Source organism: Rana temporaria, chromosome 4, assembly GCF_905171775.1.
Source record: "Rana temporaria chromosome 4, aRanTem1.1, whole genome shotgun sequence".
Lineage (NCBI taxonomy): Eukaryota > Metazoa > Chordata > Amphibia > Anura > Ranidae > Rana > Rana temporaria.
Window position 1 is genome coordinate 380,705,443 of NC_053492.1, and position 19,271 is coordinate 380,724,713.

The following is a 19,271-nucleotide window of genomic DNA, read 5'->3' on the forward strand; positions in this document are numbered from 1 at the left end:
CAAAGTCCAGCAACATACCAATACGTTGCTGGTCCTTGTTGGGCATATATTGCAATCCTTTTTTTTTTAATGTGGACTGAACGAAAAAGCAATTGATCAGTGGGTATGTCCACCACTAGAATACTGCCCTTTATCCACCCACTTCTGGGCTTGCATGCACCATTTTTCTTTTACTGTGGTGGTATCACCTACAGCGCTGGAGTCGCTGATTTATGTATCGTGGAAGCAAACGCTGTTGCTGTCAAGATAGATAAATCAGTACTGCAGCTGAATGGTGTACCTGCTAAGCAAATGGTGGTTAACAAGAAAACAAAGTAACATTACAGTAAGACAATACCATACCTGCAAATACAATAAAACATTACAGTTCTAAATAGAACACAATAGAGAACAAACATAAGAGAGAGAAGAGAAAAAAAAAATTTTTTTTGCACTTTTATAAAAACTGTGAACATTCCAGATTAGGGTCAGGACAGGAGGGACAATAAAAGTGGGTGTCATGCCTAAGTCTGCTTTTTCTGCACACGACATCTTTGGCTAGGGGTACCAGGGAGGCCATATGGAAAATGCCTCTCATGCAGCCGGCTCACTGCATTTGCATGGGGAAGGTGAGGCACAGCACTGTCTGGAAACAGAAGGGCTGTGACTATCTCTTCCTGGAATTTTAGGAAGGATCCAATTTGTCCTGAAGCTTTGTATAGCATATAAGCATTCAGCAGAGCCAATTAAAATAAATATACAGACACTTTTTTTGTACCAACAACTGGTCGTTGAGGCCCTCCAATGTTAAGGTTGTATTCGTGGCTACAAAGGGGTTTCTCTACAACACCAGTCGCTGTAGGAATTTGAAATGTCGTATCTGTGTGAAGGGAAGACAGAACAAAAACATTCAGTGAATCCCTCTACAAGCCGTTGTGGGAAGCCCCGGCAATTAGATCGCACAGTGCCACACGTGCCAATTCCACAATCAAAAAGGTGATTAAAAAGTGTCACGGTTGTGTAATAATTGTCCATGTACAAGTGGTACCACTTTCCTAATAAGGGTGACACCAAGTCCCACACAATCTGACCAGCGCTCTTTATGTAGTCTGGGCAGTTCTCTGGCTCTACGTGACTATCTCTTCTGTCGTAAACCATAAAACTATGTATAGCCTGTTGCCCTGTCAGATATCTGGCATGCTTTGCTGGGAAGATACTGTTTGATAGACAAGCGGCCAGAAAACATAATCGGTTACTCACCAACGCAAACAACTTGATCGGGAGTAAACAAGGCTGCAAAGCATTGGTTCAAGTGGTTAACGAATGCCCAATTTTGTAGAGCCTATCAAATCCAGAATCGCCCAGAGGATGACAGAGTTCATTATCATTGAAGTGCATGAACTGCAAGATCTGCTTGTATCGTGTCCTGGTCATGAAGGCAGCGAACACTGGCATATGATGAATTGGGTCAGTGGACCAATATGACCGCAACTCGTTCTTTTTAGTTATGCTGATGAGGAGGGATAGGCCCAGGAAGGTCTTAAATTTGGAGACCGTGATAGGTCTCCAATCTTTGGCAAGGTGCAACTGGGGGTTAGCGGTGATGAATTGACCAGCATACAAATTGCTTTGGTCCACAATAGATCTATAGAGATCTTCTGTGAAAAACAGCGAATAAAAATCAAGTGACGTAAAATCAACTGTTTCCACCTGAATTCCAGGTCGGCCAGTGAATGGGGGAAGTAGGGGTGATGCAGAAGTGGTGAGCTTCCAATTCGGAAGTGGCAAATGCAGCAGGAAGGGCACTATGGGCTTGACGGGCCTGTCTTTGTCTTCTTGGTGGCAGCGGGATACTGCTCATGCTAGCCACCTTGCCAGCTTGAACTGCACTTTTGGGACTCTCCACGTCACCAATACTGCAGTGCTGGATCTATGACCATGTTGTACTAGGCTGCTGGTGCTTGCCAGTTCACCAGAAGGATGAGCGGCACTAGTACTGGCTCTCTGCTCCATAAGAGAGCCCTGCGGTTCTTGCACCCGAACGACAGCAGAAGAATGGGGTCGGGTACGCCTGAACATGGCAGGACCACTACTCTGTCCTCAGAGCTATCTGTCAGGGTGACGCTGCTATCTACGGGTTCGTATTCTGAGCCTGAATCTGACAGATGGGTGACTTCCCCTTCACTATCTGTCATGCTCAGAAACGTGTAGGCCTCTTCCCTACTGTACCTTCGATCTGACATTTTGGTCTCTAAATTTACTGGTACAGTAGTGAGACTCAGGGAAAAAAAGCCCCTTACTGTCAGCAACTGATTCAAACGCTACCAAAAAACTGTTTGCAGAGTCAGGCCTGATCCCTGAGATCGCTAACGCTGCAGTTATGTGTTTAGTGTTGTGACAGTGATCGATTGATACTGCACTTAGGTGGGCTGGGCGAAGGGGCTAAACACAGGTGCTAGCAGGTGTCTGGGCTGATCCTGCCAACACTGCGTTTTTGGGAACCCTAAACTGCTGAGGATGCTAGTATAGATCTGATCAGGTATTGATCTGTTCAGACACTATATTACTAAGGGAAGTGTATGGAGCGTGCGTGGGTGTTGGTGCTACTGGTACAAATCTGATGCTGCCTGGTGCAATGCAGACCCTAACTGATCATAAAACCTAACTGATATCACTCGCCGGGTACCCGGACGCACAAAATAAAAATAACTAGCTAACCAGTGTCACCTGTGACACTAATATGGTGATCACTGGTGATGGGGAGTGATCAAAAGGTTAAACCTTTGTTAGGGGGATCTCTAGACCTATATGAACCTACCACTAATTATTCTAAAACTGATTTTGGTCACTAATGACACTGGTTCAGTGATAAAAAAATGTGGGTTATAGGCCACCTTCAGGTGATGGACACTGGCACACCCAAGACAGGAAGTCCCCCTCTATATAACCCCTCCCATACAGTGAGTACCTGTAGCAAAACAATATACATATATCCCAACAAGAGGGGAGGGACCTCTGTGTCCCGAGATGTACTCCAAGAAAAAACAATTTTCTTGTCAAAAGGTCCAAGGGAATATGGCAAATCGGCTCAAAAGGCTGTTTCTCAAGTCGTCTTCCAGGACAGCCTCTGAGACCTTGGGCTCCTCCCTCCGGGACAGGAAACACACACACACACTTATTTCTTTAAAGGCGGTCCTCCAGGCCTCCATCTTCAGTTATTTGTGTTTCCTACCGGACGGGAAGGAGCACGCACGCAAGGAACATGGGAGCTCCAGGTCTCAGGACTGTCCTGTGAAGGAGCACCTGGCTATGACCTCCTCTGCCTGGGCACCCCTCTGACCTGTTAAGGGTAGAGTATGGTGCCGTATCTAATGCCCTTAGCTCGGGGAGAGTGGGACCATCGATGGCGCTTTTACCCTAAAAAAACCCAATTTACCTTGGAAGGTTCCGCGGACTGGCGGAGGCGGGAGACGCTGACCGGCCAGGATCATTCCTCTGTGCTGCGAGGCGAGAGAGGGCGGAAGCTTCGTGCTTCCGGAAGCCGAGGGGCGGGTTTGCGTTCCAAAGGGCGGAAGTGACGCACCTCCGCCGGAACGACGTCATCGGAGGGCGCCGCGGAGATGCGTTCCGATCTCCCGGTTTTAAAAAAACGGCGCGGCAGAAGAGACAGGCCCGGAGCAGGGTGATCCTCGGCCAGGCCGTGAAAAAATACCCAGCGACATGGAAGAGGCGATTCAGGCCACAGATCCATGCGCAGCAAGCTCCGGTACCTCCCAGGTAAGGTGGTGAGGGTAGACTACTCTTACACTGGAAGGGTGGCACTCTGTTATTATTCACTCTCCTAAGGTGGGGAACCTATGGTGGAGGTTTTTTTTGCGCACACTCATTCCTTACTGCACAGAGGTGTTAGTTAAGGGGATGTTCCAATAGCTTCCTGTCTGTCTTTCTCAGGTTAAGGTGCCTCCTGTTCAGACTCCCAGGAAGAAGTGTGCCGTGTGTGGGGCTAAAATGAGCATTAATTGGAAGAAGCCAGTATGCCCAGAATGTGTCAGTGACCTAGTTAAGGACGATTCAGCAGCAGAGTGCAGAAAGATCCTGTCTTCCGTTAAGGATGAATTAGCATCCACCTTTTCATCATTTAGAGGAATGATGGATAGAGTACAAGTACCAGCCCCTCTACCCAGGGCAGCCAGTACCCCTTCTTTATCGGTTCCAGTACAAGAAGAGGAACTAGAAAGAGAAGGCAGATCAAGTGGGTGGTCTCTTTCAGGTCCGGCCTCTTCCCAAGCAGATTCCGCTTCGGGGTCTGAGGACGGGGAAGATGTCCCCACGGGATCTAGGTATAAACTGACTCTAGAAGACGTGGGAGATCTGCTAAAAGCGGTCTACGACACGTTAAAAATTCAGGAGGAGCAAGTCATTCTTTCTAAGCATGACCAGATGTATCTAGGGTCTAATGCACAGAAAGCCAGGGTTTTCCCAGTACATAAATCTCTTGTTGAATTGATTTTGCTGGAATGGGAACATCCAGAAAGGATACCTTTTTTTCAGGAAGTCTTAAAAGGAGATTCCCGTTTGAATCTGATGTCTCTCAACCATGGAATAAAATTCCAAAATTGGATGCACCATTGGCCAAGGTATCAAAAATTACAGATTTGGCCTTTGATGATCTAGGCGCACTGAAGGATCCCATGGATAAGAGGGGAGATGTGCTGCTCAAGAGGGCATGGGATGCTTCGTCCATTGGTTTAAAACCAGCCCTAGCGGCTACCTGTGTAGCCAGGAATCTTGAATGCTGGCTTACACAGTTAGTCACATATATCAGCAGGTACCTCTAGACAACAACTGCTAGGCTCATTTCCCTTATTGTTTAAAGCTGTGGGATTTTTAGCAGATGCCTCGGCGGAGTCTGTCAGACTAGCAGCCAGATCGGCGGCCTTACTCAACGCCGCCAGGCGGGCTGTATGGCTTAAAACTTGGCCGGGGGACTCTGGTTCCAAATTAAAACTTTGTGGGCTGCCTTTCTCAGGCGATCATTTGTTTGGGCCTGGTCTGCAGGAAGCCCTAGAAAGAACCCAGGATAAAAAGAAATCTTTTCCTGAGAAAAAGAAAAAAGGCGACAATAAACAGTTTTTTCGTGGCTTCAGGCAACAGAGGTCAGGGCCAGAGCCCCAAGAAGCACTGGACAGGGAATAAAGGGCACGGTAGAGGAAACATCTTATTCAATCCTCCTCAAGCCACCCCAAAACCCCAGTGACGCCTTGGTCCCTGTGGGAGGAAGATTGGGGGAGTTCCTCCCACAGTGGATTCAGTGTACGCCAAGCCCGTTCGTTCTAGATATCATCAGGAACGGGTACAGGCTGGAATTCGATGCAATTCCTCCTCCTATGTTTTTGCTAACCAGGTTATCAAGAGACCAAGAGAAGGCGGAAGCTCTAAGCCTGTTGTTGGGAGATCTTCTAGACCAGAAGGTTTTGGTGAGAGTTCCTCGAGAGGAGGAAGGGCAGGGGAATTACTCACATGTGTTTGTAGTAAAAAAACCTCTGGGAAGTTCAGGTTGATCCTGAATCTCCGTCCCCTGAACAGATTCCTGAGATACTGAAAATATCGATTCCATCCGGAATCTTTTGTAACAAATTTTTTGTTCCCGGGTTGCTTCCTAGCAACAATAGACCTCAGAGATGCGTATCTCCATATCCCCATACATCGGGAATACCAAAGATTTTTGAGGTTGGCAGTACAGAGAGGCTCGGAAGTGGTCCATTACCAATTCAGGGCACTTCCCTTTGGCCTAGCCTCCTCTCCGAGGATCTTCACAAAAGTACTAGCAGAAGCCCTAGCACCCTTAAGGAACAAGGCGATCACTGTAATACCGTACCTGGACGATCTGCTTTTCGTTTCCTCCTCCGGTCCCCAGTTGGAAAAGGACCTAGAGGAATCCCAGAGGTTACTCCGCTCCCTGGGTTGGCTGGTGAACAGAGAGAATTCCCAGCTTATTCCGTACTTAGGGTACAGGATTTCCTCGGTGGAAAGGAAAGTATTTCTTCCGGTAGAGAAGATTCAGAAAGTGGGGCAGGCAGTCGCTCAGATACAAACCAATCAGATCACCCCAATCAGGGAAGTTATGAGAGTGTTGGGACTGATGTCAGCCTGCTTTCCAGCAGTGCCGTGGGCCAGGCATCACCAGCGCCTATTACAGAATGCGATGCTAGGACAGTGGGATGGAAGAAGAGAAGGCCTAGACCTCCCTATGCACATTCCGACCAAATAAAAAAGAACCCTGTGGTGGTGGCGGAACCACCGCAATTTGGAGATAGGATTGTCTTGGAATCCGCCCACGGCCATAGTGATGACTACGGATGCCAGCGTGCTGGGGTGGGGAGCCCACCTAGGGAGCAGCTTGGCTCAAGGCTCCTGGTCTCCAAGAGAGGCTCAACGGTCTTCAAACCAGAAAGAACTTCTCGCAGTCCTAAGGGCAATAGAGTCCTTCCAGCCCTTGATATCAGGAGGCATCTGCAGGTCAGGACGGACAACGCGGCGACCGTCGCTAATTTAAACAAGCAGGGAGGTACGAGGAGTCCTCCCCTGCAGGCTTTTTCGCAGACAAGATTATGAACTGGGCAGAAGTGAACTTGTCTTTACTTTCGGCAGTTCACCTAAAAGGCTCTCACAACACTCTGGCGGATTTTCTGAGCCGCCAGCCAGTCAGCCAGGACGAGTGGTCCTTAAATGCGGAAGTATTCAGTCAGATAGTGTCCCACTGGGGGGAACCAGAGGTGGACCTTTTTGCATCTCAGAAAAACAGGAAAGTAATGAGATTCTTTTCCATTCATCCTCAGGATCTAGCCATAGGGGTAGACGCCTTTGCCAATCCTTGGAACTTCAGACTAGCGTACGCCTTTCCACCAATAAGGCTGATAGCCAGAGTCCTCCAGAAGTTTCTGACAGAACCCACGGACTTAATCATAATAACGCCATTCTGGCCCAAGCGACCATGGTTTGCCAACCTGAGGAGGCTAGCTGTGGATCCTCCTTGGACTCTTCCGTGGAAGGAAGACCTAATTTCCCTGGGTCCATTTCTCAACCCAGAAATAGAAACATTGAATCTCACAGCTTGGTATCTGAAGAACAGCTGTTGAGATCTCATGGGTTCTCAGAGAAGGTGGTTAAATAACTCTTAGAATGCCGCAAACCGGTTACCCGGGCCATTTATGGCAAGGTCTGGAAAAGGTTCTGTTGTTAGCAGGCAGAATGAGGGGTTGTCCAGCCTAGTGTTTCGGTAATATTGGACTTTCTGCAAGCAGGGGTCGATTTAGGCCTATCTACCAGTACTTTAAAGGTTCAGACAGCGGCCCTGAGTGTGTTCCTTGAATTTCCCCTCCAGAAAAATCAATTCATAAAGAATTTTTTCAAAGCTTTAGTAAGGTCCAAGCCAGTTAGAGTAAGAGCTTGTCCTTCTTGGGATCTATCTCTAGTCCTTAGGGCTCTTACCAGGCCCCCCTTTGAACCTTTGGAGAAAGCTTCTCTAAAGAATTTAAGTTTAAAAACAATTTTTTTGATAGCGATCACGTCGGCCAGGAGGGTCAGTGATCTTCAGGCCCTGTCAATCCAGGAGCCTTTTCTGTTAGTTCTAGAGGATAAGATAGTTCTTAAAACAGACCCTTCTTTTTTGCCCAAGGTGTCGTCCACCTTTCATAGGACGCAGGACATTATCTTACCCACTTTTCGCTCCACTTCAGAAGGTAATGAAGAGAAGTCGATAAGTTTACTAGATGTCAAAAGATGTCTTCTAGTTTATTTAGAGGCCACTAAGAATTTTAGGCACTCTGAATCCCTTTTCATTAATTTCGCGGAAGTCCGCAAAGGATATAAGGCTTCTAAATCGTCCATGGCAAGGTGGCTCAAGTTAACGATCACAGAAGCTTACCAGTCAGAGGGCAGGCTCCCACCTTTGGTTAAAGCACACTCGACACGCGCAGTCTCGGCATCATGGGCGGAGAGGGCCGGAGCATCAATGGAAGACATTTGCAAGGCAACGGCATGGTCATCTTCCTCTACGTTCGCCAGACACTACAGGCTAGACCTGTTATCGGACAGGGATCAAGCGTTTGGACGCAAGGTCCTCCAGGCAGTTGCCCCCCCTAACAAGTAAGTGTTTTCTTGCTTATCATCTCAGAGGCTGTCCTGGAAGACGACTTGAGAAAACCGGAGTTAGGCTTACCGGTAACTCTATTTCTAGGAGTCTTCCAGGACAGCCGGGGTTTTCCCACCCGGGGTCTTTACCTAAGTATCTGAGGTATGAACTAACGTTGTGTTAGTGTATTATGTCTTTCAGAGCTTTCCGGTGGTTTTCTTGTATGAACTGAAGATGGAGGCCTGGAGGACCGCCTTTAAAGAAATGGGGGTGTGTGTGTTTCCTGTCCCGGAGGGAGGAGCCCAAGGTCTCAGAGGCTGTCCTGGAAGACTCCTAGAAATAGAGTTACCGGTTTTTTGTAACACTGACAAAACTAAATTCACATCTCAAGGATGACCTGACTGGCGGATTAATAAGCGTTACCCCTTGGATAAAGGCTTGAATCAAGGCATGCGAGGCAAGCAGTCTTTGAAATAATACCGATAAGGCCGAGATCTGACCTTTGATAGTACTCAAGGCCAGCTTCATTTCCACCCCCAACTGCAGAAAAGCAAGAATTCTACTTATGACATACTTCCGAGGCTGCCAACCCTTAGATTTGCACGAGGAAACATACAGTATGCCCTCCAGATTCTATAATAAATGACTCTAGAGGCCGGCTTCCTAGCATTGATCAGGGTAGTCACCACTGAACCCGAAAGTCCCCGATTCTTTAGAATGTGTGTTTCAAAAGCCAAACCGTTAAATTTAGAGTTTGTAAGGTAGGATGGAACACTGGTCTGGTCGTGGTGAAAGGGTCCACGGGTCCCCCACTGCCATCTTTACGATTTCGGCATACCAGGATCTTCTGGTCCATGCCGGGGCTACAAGAACCATCGGCTTCCGTTCCTCCTTGATTCTGTGAAGAAGCCGCGGTAGCAGCTGAACTGTGGGGAATGCATAAATCAGTGAAAACTGATCCCACAGGGTTACCAACGCATCCGTCCTGTATGAGAGTGAATCCCTTGATCTTGACACAAAGTTGTCCAGTTTCTTGTTGAACCTGGACGCCAACAGGTCTACATCCAGAGTCCCCCATTTGTGGCATATAGCCAGGAAAATGTCAGGGTGTAGAGACCATTCCCCCGGAAACTGCTGGCAACTTAAGAAATCCGCCTGCCAATTCTCTATTCCTGGAATGAATACTGCAGACAGGCAAGGCACATGCCTCTGTCCCCAAGCCAGGATATGGTTTACCTCCCTTTGGGCTGCGTGACTTCTGGTGCCCCCTTGATGATTGATATAGGCCACTGCTGTGGCATTGTCGGATTGAATCCTGACAGGACAACCCTGCAACCTGAACATCCAAGCCCTCAGAGCCAGGCGTGCTGCCCGAATTTCCAGTGGGCAAAGTCTTCTCGGCTTCGGACCATTTCCATTGGACAGTAGCCTCTTCCAGGACTGCTCCCAGCCCCAAAGGCGCTGGCATTCCTTGTTACTACCTTCCAGATGACCAGTATGAAGGATTTCCCCTTCTGCAGATTTTTGTTTATTAACCACTAACTGAGGCTCTGACTCACCCCTGGTGAAGCTTGAACCTTCTTGTTCCAAGTGGACAGGATACTGTTTTGCAACAGCGTTGAATGAAATTGGGTATAGGGAACTGCTTCTGCTTCAACCACAAAAAAAATAAACAAACAAAATAAAAAACACAGTACAATCCCATACACCCAACTCCATACCCACAGTTGATCCAGAGGAAGGCAAAAAAAAACAAACAGCAGAGCATGATCCAATTTGCTACAGCAGGGGAAAAAAATTCCTTCCTGATCCCCCGAGAGGCAATCAGATTTACCCTGGATCAACTTTACCTACAAATCTTAGTACTCAGTTATATTCTGTACATTTAGGAAAGTATCCAGGCCTTTCTTAAAGCAATCTACTGAGCTGGCCAGAACCACGTCTGGAGGGAGTCTGTTCCACATTTTCACAGCTCTTACTGTGAAAAAACCTTTCCGTATTTGGAGATGAAATCTCTTTTCCTCTAGACGTACAGAGTGCCCCCTTGTCTTCAGTGTTGACCGTAAAGTGAATAACTCAACACCAAGTTCACTGTATGGACCTCTTATATATTTGTACATGTTGATCACATCCCCCCTAATTCTCCTCTTCTCAAGAGTGAATAGATTTAGTTCTTCTAATCTTTCCTCATAGCTGAGCTCGTCCATGCCTCTTATCAGTTTGGTTGCCCTTCTCTGCACTTTCTCCAGTTCTCCGATATCCTTTTTAAGAACTGGTGCCCAAAACTGAACTGCATATTCCAGATGAGGTCTTACTAATGATTTGTACAGGGGCTAAATTATATCTCTGTCTCTGGAGTCCATACCTGTCTTAATACAAGAAAGGACTTTGCTTGCTTTGGAAACCGCAGCTTGGCATTGCATGCCATTATTGAGCTTATGATCAACTAAAACCCCCAGATCCTTCTCCACTACAGATCCCCCCAGTTGTACTCCCCCGAGCATGTATGATGCATGCATATTCTTAGTCCCTAAGGGCCAGATTCACAAATATTTGCGGCCGTGTAATGTAACCCGTTTACGTTACACCGCGGCAAGTTTAGAGTGTAAGTGCCTGATCCACAAAGCACTTACCTGTAAACTTGCGGCGGTGTATCGTAAACATGTCCGGCGCAAGCCCGCCCAATTCAAATGGGGCGTGTACCATTTAAATTAGGCGCGCACCCGCGCCGGACATACTGCGCATGCTCAGTTTTGAAATTCTCGCCATGCTTTGCGCGATGTGACGTCATTTTTTAGAATGGCGACGTGCGTAGCTTCCATTCATATTCCCGGACGTCTTACGCCAAAACAAAAATAATTTGAAATTCGACCCGGGAACGACGGCCATACTTTAACATGGCTCGACTATAATTAAGCCATGTTAAAGGAGGCCTAACTTTGCGACGGGAAAAAATTACTAGCGATGACGTAACGACGGGAAAAACCTTTGTGGATCGCTGTAACTGCTAATTTGCATACCCGACGCTGGAATATGACGCAAACTCCCCCCAGCGGCGGCCGAAGTATTGCATCCTAAGATCCGACGGTGTAAGTCTATTACACCTGTTGGATCTTAGGGCTATCTATGCGGAACTGATTCTATGAATCAGCCGCATAGATACGACAGGAGATACGACGGTGTATCTCCTCTGTGAATCTGGCCCCTAAGTGCATAACTTTACATTTATCAACATTAAACCTCATCTAATGCAATGGAAGGGCTCTCGCGCTATCGATATTCTAAACCTAGGGGGTACTGCTGCAGTTACCTGAAATTGGTCCCAGCCAAAAATGAAAACAAATGAAATGAGTGATAATAACTGCGCTGTGTGGGTATGGAGGGATAGGGCAAAAAAAACAAACAAAAAAAAAAAAAACTAAACAGTGATCAAATAAGTCCCACTAGCACTAAATGCTCAGCAGGTATAGATGGGCAAAGAGAGAAGAAGGCACATAGTACCTATGTGCCTTCTTCTCTCTTTGCCCATCTATACCTGCTGAGCATTTAGTGCCAGTATCCGTGGATGTTTAGGTGGAGGCCAAAGAGAGAGGATCAGCATACAATCAAGATCTCAGACTGGGTCGCACAAACTCGCCGTTCGTAGGAGATAGGCCCACTGCTCACGGCCTCCATGTGAGTGCATGTGCATGTGATTGATCGTTTTTTAGACCCTTGCTTCCAGTATTACGCCATATCTTTTTCTTGTTTCTTCCAATATGGTTATTTAATGTGGAGACTACATCTAGCCCTCATCCTGCTGGATCTTTGAGTACACCCTGAGTGGTATCCAGGCTATCCGTGCTATGGCGTTGAGGTGAGCATTCCATACCACTAGAGGTGTGCGCACCGAAGCTTGCTCTTCTCTGAAATATTGGATTTCCTGGTTTCTCATCACTTATTACTCACAGCTATCAAGGACTGCACCTTTAAATATATGCTTTTTGGATGCAAGATTTGTATTTGCACTTGATTTCACTGGATGTTTACCCTTTATTATGTGTTGGGATCACTTACCTTTGGTCTTTAGTACCAATCTTGGACATTTATTTTGATAACTGTACTTCCATGTTTATTTTATTTCCTTATAAGGATTTTGCTGCATATTGTTAACCTTTTCCAGATCACCCACCTTCACAGTTCAGATTGCACACTGCTTGTAGAGTTCACCCCGCCCATTTGGTGGGACTTATTTGATCACTGTTTAGTTTTTTTTTTTTTTTTTTTTTGCCCTATCCCTCCATACCCACACAGCGCAGTTATTATCACTCATTTCATTAAACCTCATCTGCCACTTAGTCGCCCAATTAGACAGAGCATTGAGGTCGGCTTGTAAATTGGAGACATCCTGCAAGGATGTTAGTCCACTGCATAGCTTGGTGTCATCTGCAAAGACAGAAATGTTACTTTTGATCTCAGACCCAATATCATTTATAAATATATTGAAAAGTAAGGGTCCCAGCACTGAACCTTGGGGTACACCGCTGATAACCTTGGACCATTCAGAGTAAGAATCATTAACCACGACTCTCTGAATTCTGTCTTTCAGACAGTTTTCTATCCATTTACAAACTGATATATCCAATCCTGTAGAGCTTACCTTACACATGAGCCGTGTGCGGAACTGTATCGAATGCTTTTGCAAAATCCAAATATACCACGTCCACAGCCACGCCTCTGTCCAGGGTTTTACTTACCTCTTCATAAAAGGAAATCAGGTTTGTCTGACAACTTCTGTCTTTCATGAATCCATGCTGTCTGCTGCTTAAATAGTTTTTTTCCAGCAAGAACTCATCCATGTGGTCTTTTATTTACATTCCAGTATCTTCCCAACTATAGAAGTTAAACTAACAGGTCTATAGTTACTTGGTAAAGACTTTGTTCCCTTTTTAAATATGGGCACCACATTGGCTCTGCGCCAATCCAGTGGTACTATTCCTGTCATTAATGAGTCCCTAAATATTAGATACAGTGGCTTTGAAATTACAGAGCTCAATTCTTTTAGGATCCGTGGGTGGATGCCATCTGGTCCAGGTGCTTTATCTACCTTTATTCTGTCTAAATATTTCTGGACCATATAACTTTTGAGCCATTGTGGATTTGGGGCTGTGTCACTCCCATCCCCATCTTGTATAGCGCTAACCTTTGTTTGGGGTTAAAATACTCTTCTTTGGGCTGTGTCTATGATCAGACCCAAGTACTCCAGCCTTCTTACTGGCCGTAAGGATGATTTCTCTAGGTTGAGGACCCAACCCAGAAGATCCAGATACCTGACCGTGCTGACCACACTTTGGTTCAAGCTAGCTACCGACTGATCTACCAGCAGCAGGTCACCCAGGTATGCCATTACTGCTATACCCTAGGCCCTTAGTTTTGCTAGAAGTGGGGCCAGAACCTTTGTGAATACTCAGGTGCAGTAGCCAAACCGAACAGCAGTGCTACAAACTGAAAGTGACGTCGCTCAACTTCGAATCGCAGGAATTTCTGGTGAGCTGGAAAAATAGGCACATGCAGATATGCATCCTTGATGTCTATTGATGCTTGAAGTTCTCCTCCACGAATGGTGGAAACTACTGACCGGATTGACTCCATGCGAAAAGAGCGGAAATCTAGGAAAAGATTTAGATCCTTGAGATCTAGAATGGGTCTGACATCCCCATTCGATTTTGGTTCCGTGAAGAGATATAAATAAAACCCCAAGTCCTGTACTTCTGTGGGGACATCTACGATTACCCCTTGAGACATCAACCAGTCTAGCGCTAGAAACAAACAAGAAGAATGAGAACGGCGCCCTCTAAGTGCAGCATATTTAAAACATCTTTAATATAAAGGGATTAAAAACGCTCACATTTAAGTGAATATAATTAGGCTTGTCAAGGGTTAAATGTGTTTCATCCGCATTAGTCCTGGTGAAGTGTGTACATCACGGGCTGATGGTGGAGATCTGGGTCCTGTAGCAGTCCTGTCTGCACTGAATGTGCATCTCTTCCTGCCAAGCCCCTGAAAACTGCAGAAGCCTTCCCCTCACTTGAGCTAGCGGGGCGCCCCTTCAAAAGCGGGCCTTAGGGCCCCATTTTGTAGGTTTCCGCCCCAGGACTTCTTTTGTCCCTGGGCTTGACCTTGAGGTTTACCTCTTGAACCTGACGGCGGAGGCCATCGCGACTGCCTGGAGGCTGTTGCCCCTGGTTCTGGAGAGGAGGCACGTGTAAATGAAGGATGTCTACTCCTTCTTTTAACTGGTAAGAGTACTTTTACCACTTGACATTTTTTGGATGTATTTGTCCAAATCATCCCCGAACAGCCATTCCCCATGAAATGGGAATCCAGCCAAATGCTTTTTGCATGGCGACTCGGCTGACCAGGTTTTTAACCACAGAATTCTGCGCATATGCACCAGAAGGAGAGCAAGGCACGAGACCTGATGAATAGAATCTTTAACCGTGACCAACACCTTAGACACTGGCAAAAAACTGAGGTACTCCTGGTATGGGAGGGGTTATATAGAGTGGGACTTTCTGTCTTGGGTGTGCCAGTGTCCATCACCTGAAGGTGGCCTATAACCCACATAGTAAATACTATGATGCTCTGTGTCCCGTGATGTACGATAAAGAAAGTGTGCCTACAGTCAGGTCCATAAATATTGGGACATTGACACAATTCTAATCTTTTTGGCTCTATACACCACCACAATGAATTTGAAATGAAACGAACAAGATGTGCTTTAACTGCAGACTTTCAGCTTTAATTTGAGGGTATTTACATCCAAATAAGGTGAACGGTGTAGGAATTACAACAGTTTGTATATGTGCCTCCCACTTTTTAAGGGACCAAAAGTAATGGGACAATTGGCTGCTCAGCTGTTCCATGGCCAGATGTGTGCTATTCCCTCATTATTCCATTTACAAGGAGCAGATAAAAGGGCCAGAGTTCATTTCAAGTGAGCGCACCGGTAAGCTCAGCAACACCAGAAGACCACGGAAAACAACTGTGGTGGATGACCAAAGAATTCTTTCCCTGGTGAAGAAAACACCCTTCTCAACAGTTGGCCAGATCAAGAACACTCTCCAGGAGGTAGGTGTGTGTGTCAAAGTCAACAATCAAGAGAAGACTTTGTGGTGGAGTGAAATAAAATGAATATTTTATTCTATGCTATTTTGTGTTACATATGCTTGTGTGAAAATATGTTACAATACTGTTGTTATCCTTAAAAGAAGTTATGTCAGATTATATAAAAGGGGGGGAACCAATGCGCAAAACCACAACTAACCTAGGGTAACCTAACTAATAAACAAAGTGTATAAATAAATAAACAAATATATGCAGCAGCCACTACATGAAAGTGCTCACGCACCAATCAGCATATAAGAAAGCGGGGGTGTAGTGGCGCTTGCAGTAAATAAATAAATAAAATAGACAAGAAACGCACAGCAACGTGTGATAGTGTCCAAAAAAATGTGTTCCACTCCAAATTCCTCTTTATAATCCTCTCACATCAATGACTTATGATGTGAAGGAGGGGATGTGTGAAGATAATGAGATCCAAACAATATTTATGACTCAATGTCTAGAGTTCATACACAATCATATATGATGAAGCAAAATGTGGATAATTGCATTTGTAAGAGTGAATCCATGTAACCACAAATAAACGTAGTAAAAGGGTGAACCCAAATGACAGTACGTGCACTATAATACTATAATAATAGGCAAAAAAACGCACAGCAACGTGTGATAATGTCCAAAAAAATGTGTTCCACTCCAAATTCCTCTATAAACTCCTCTCACATCAATGACTATGATGTGAAGGAGGGATTGTGTGAAGATAATGAGATCCAAACAATATTTATGACTCAAGGTCTTGAGTTCATACACAATCATATATGATGAAGCAAAATGTGGATAATTGCATTTGTAAGAGTGAATCCATGCAACCACAAATAAACGTAGTAAAATGGTGAACCCAAATGACAGTACGTGCACTATAAAGTCTGTGCCTAAAAAATATAAATATATAATAAATAAATAATGTTCCAGTTAGGTGCACTAATTAAATGTGCCAAATAAATAAATAATGTTCCAGTAATCAAAGTGTCCCAAAAAAATTCCCATGCAAAAAACAGGATAATTGTATCACAGTGAACGTGGAATAAATAATAAAGTGCTTGATGCAAAAATTCCCAAAAAGTGCAATAGTGCTAGGTTAGAGGATGATGCTGCAATCCAATGCACGATCCATTCCGTGTAGTAGTGCAGAATCAGAAGGTAAATACTAGCCTCTCACCTCATGAAAGGCTAATTAGAGCCTTTAGGTAATATGAAGGTCAGCAGGGGATAGCTCTGGATCCAGGGCAGCCCAGGTAATTTTCATCACATAAGGTCCCAGGTAATTTTCATCACATAAGGTCCCAGCCGCTCTCAATAAAGCATAAAGCAAAACTCCATAGTGTAGTAGGTAGGAATAACATTTAATAACACATAGTATCACTTACAGTTAAAATCTTTGAACACCAGCAGCAACAGCAAACGGTTCACAGACAAACGAAATGACAGACAGCTAATCTCCGCTCTCGGCCGCGAGCGGAAATGACGTCACCGACGGCACTTCTCCAAACACCTGACGCGTTGCGTGGCTGAACTACGCCACCTACGATTAAGTGGCGTAGTTCAGCCACGCAACGCGTCAGGTGTTTGGAGAAGTGCCGCCGGTGACGTCATTTCCGCTCGCGGTCGAGAGCGGAGATTAGCTGTCTGTCATTTCGTTTGTTTGTGAACCGTTTGCTGTTGCTGCTGGTGTTCAAAGATTTTAACTGTAAGTGATACTATGTGTTATTAAATGTTATTCCTACCTACTACACTATGGAGTTTTGCTTTATGCTTTATTGAGAGCGGCTGGGACCTTATGTGATGAAAATTACCTGGGACCTTATGTGATGAAAATTACCTGGGCTGCCCTGGATCCAGAGCTATCCCCTGCTGACCTTCATATTACCTAAAGGCTCTAATTAGCCTTTCATGAGGTGAGAGGCTAGTATTTACCTTCTGATTCTGCACTACTACACGGAATGGATCGTGCATTGGATTGCAGCATCATCCTCTAACCTAGCACTATTGCACTTTTTGGGAATTTTTGCATCAAGCACTTTATTATTTATTCCACGTTCACTGTGATACAATTATCCTGTTTTTTGCATGGGAATTTTTTTGGGACACTTTGAATACTGGAACATTATTTATTTATTTGGCACATTTAATTAGTGCACCTAACTGGAACATTATTTATTTATTATATATTTATATTTTTTAGGCACAGACTTTATAGTGCACGTACTGTCATTTGGGTTCACCATTTTACTACGTTTATTTGTGGTTGCATGGATTCACTCTTACAAATGCAATTATCCACATTTTGCTTCATCATATATGATTGTGTATGAACTCAAGACTTTGAGTCATAAATATTGTTTGGATCTCATTATCTTCACACATCCCCTCCTTCACATCATAAGTCATTGATGTGAGAGGATTATAAAGAGGAATTTGGAGTGGAACACATTTTTTTGGACACTATCACACGTTGCTGTGCGTTTGTCTATTTTATTTATTTATTTACTGCAAGCGCCACTACACCCCCTCTTTCTTATATGTCAGATTATAACTATTGTTTTAAAGACACAGTACATTTCAGCGTTGGAGTAGAGACAAGAGAGAGAGAGCTATTGAAATCAAGAGCAGATGTCATCCCCTCCCCCTCCTTCTCCTTCTTTTACTCAGGAACTTTCATGCCTGTTTAACACGAGGACTGTTTATGCCAAAAATGGACTTGCAAGGAGAAAACCTCCTGGGCATCTATTGTCCCTCCCTTTTACTGCACTCCTAAACAGCTTCACACCAAAGCCCACACCATCGTCTGAAACAAAGATGACCCCTGTAAGTCTGAAGAGTGCCACGGTGCCAAGTACAGACGTCACAGGGGGCGTGTAATAAGGGGTTGAATTGTATGGGACTGACCAATGAGAATGCATATGTTTTGTGATGTCATGTTGTTTTTAAAAGGACCAATAAAGTGGTTTCGGTCTCTTTGCTGGCTGAACGTTGAGAGGTGAGGATGTAGATTCTTGTCTGGTCTGCATATTTCACTATTAGGATTTGGGTCAATTGGCAGCGATGGGGAAAATTAAGTTTAATATTGCCTGTAAATGTTTATGAATGTTAGCCTAAGAAACTGAAAAAGTGTTATTATATGTCATTCAAAGCACAAACATGGGATCAGAACAAAGTTTTAAGAGAAAATTATTGATTGAGATTGTGTAAAGAACTGTATAAAATTCAGATAATGATAAACAACATGGCATTTTGTATTTAACAGAAAATCTTACAGATCTGGTTGCAAGAATTAATAATAAGCTGAGGATTGAGCAATGTTTACAACAGATTCTAAACTTGGTTTTGGTTGTTAAATTAGGGTAGTAGATTGTTCTAATTTGCTTAAGGTTCCCCAGGAAAAATATTAAGATATTAAAATATGAAAGTTATGTTCAATCAAAAAAATTATAAAAATAGTAAAAACAAAATAAAAACAAACACGTGTTAAAAGTTTTTGTAATATGATATTTCTGATAAAAGTGGAGATCTTGATTGGGAAGAAGAGTTTCTTGTGAAAATGGCCAATTCACAGTTCATTAGGCTGGAGCTAGTCTGTGAATTTCACAAGTTTGTCTTCTAAACGATCTTTTGTCACTGCTGTAGTCAATAAATGTCATATTATAATGTAATGTACATGTATTTTGGCAGATGTACAAATCAAATATGTTTAACAATTTAAAAACAGGGTTAAAAATGAGAAAAACTATAAAATTTGATTGTAGTCACATTGTATGGTGTGTGGTATATAAAGCTTGTACAATCTGCTCGAAGCAGTGGGGGGGAACAGATGTTTTCCCTTGAGGTCGTTAAGATGCTTTCTCTCTAGCAGAGACGCAGAGACGCAGATCAGGTTACAGATCAGGTTACACAGCCTGACATGCTGAATGCTAGTGTTGAAACCAGAAACCAGAGAACATGTGACTTTCTAGTGATGGGTTTAAAACATTTTGAGAGTCCATTGAGATTTTTGAAGGCA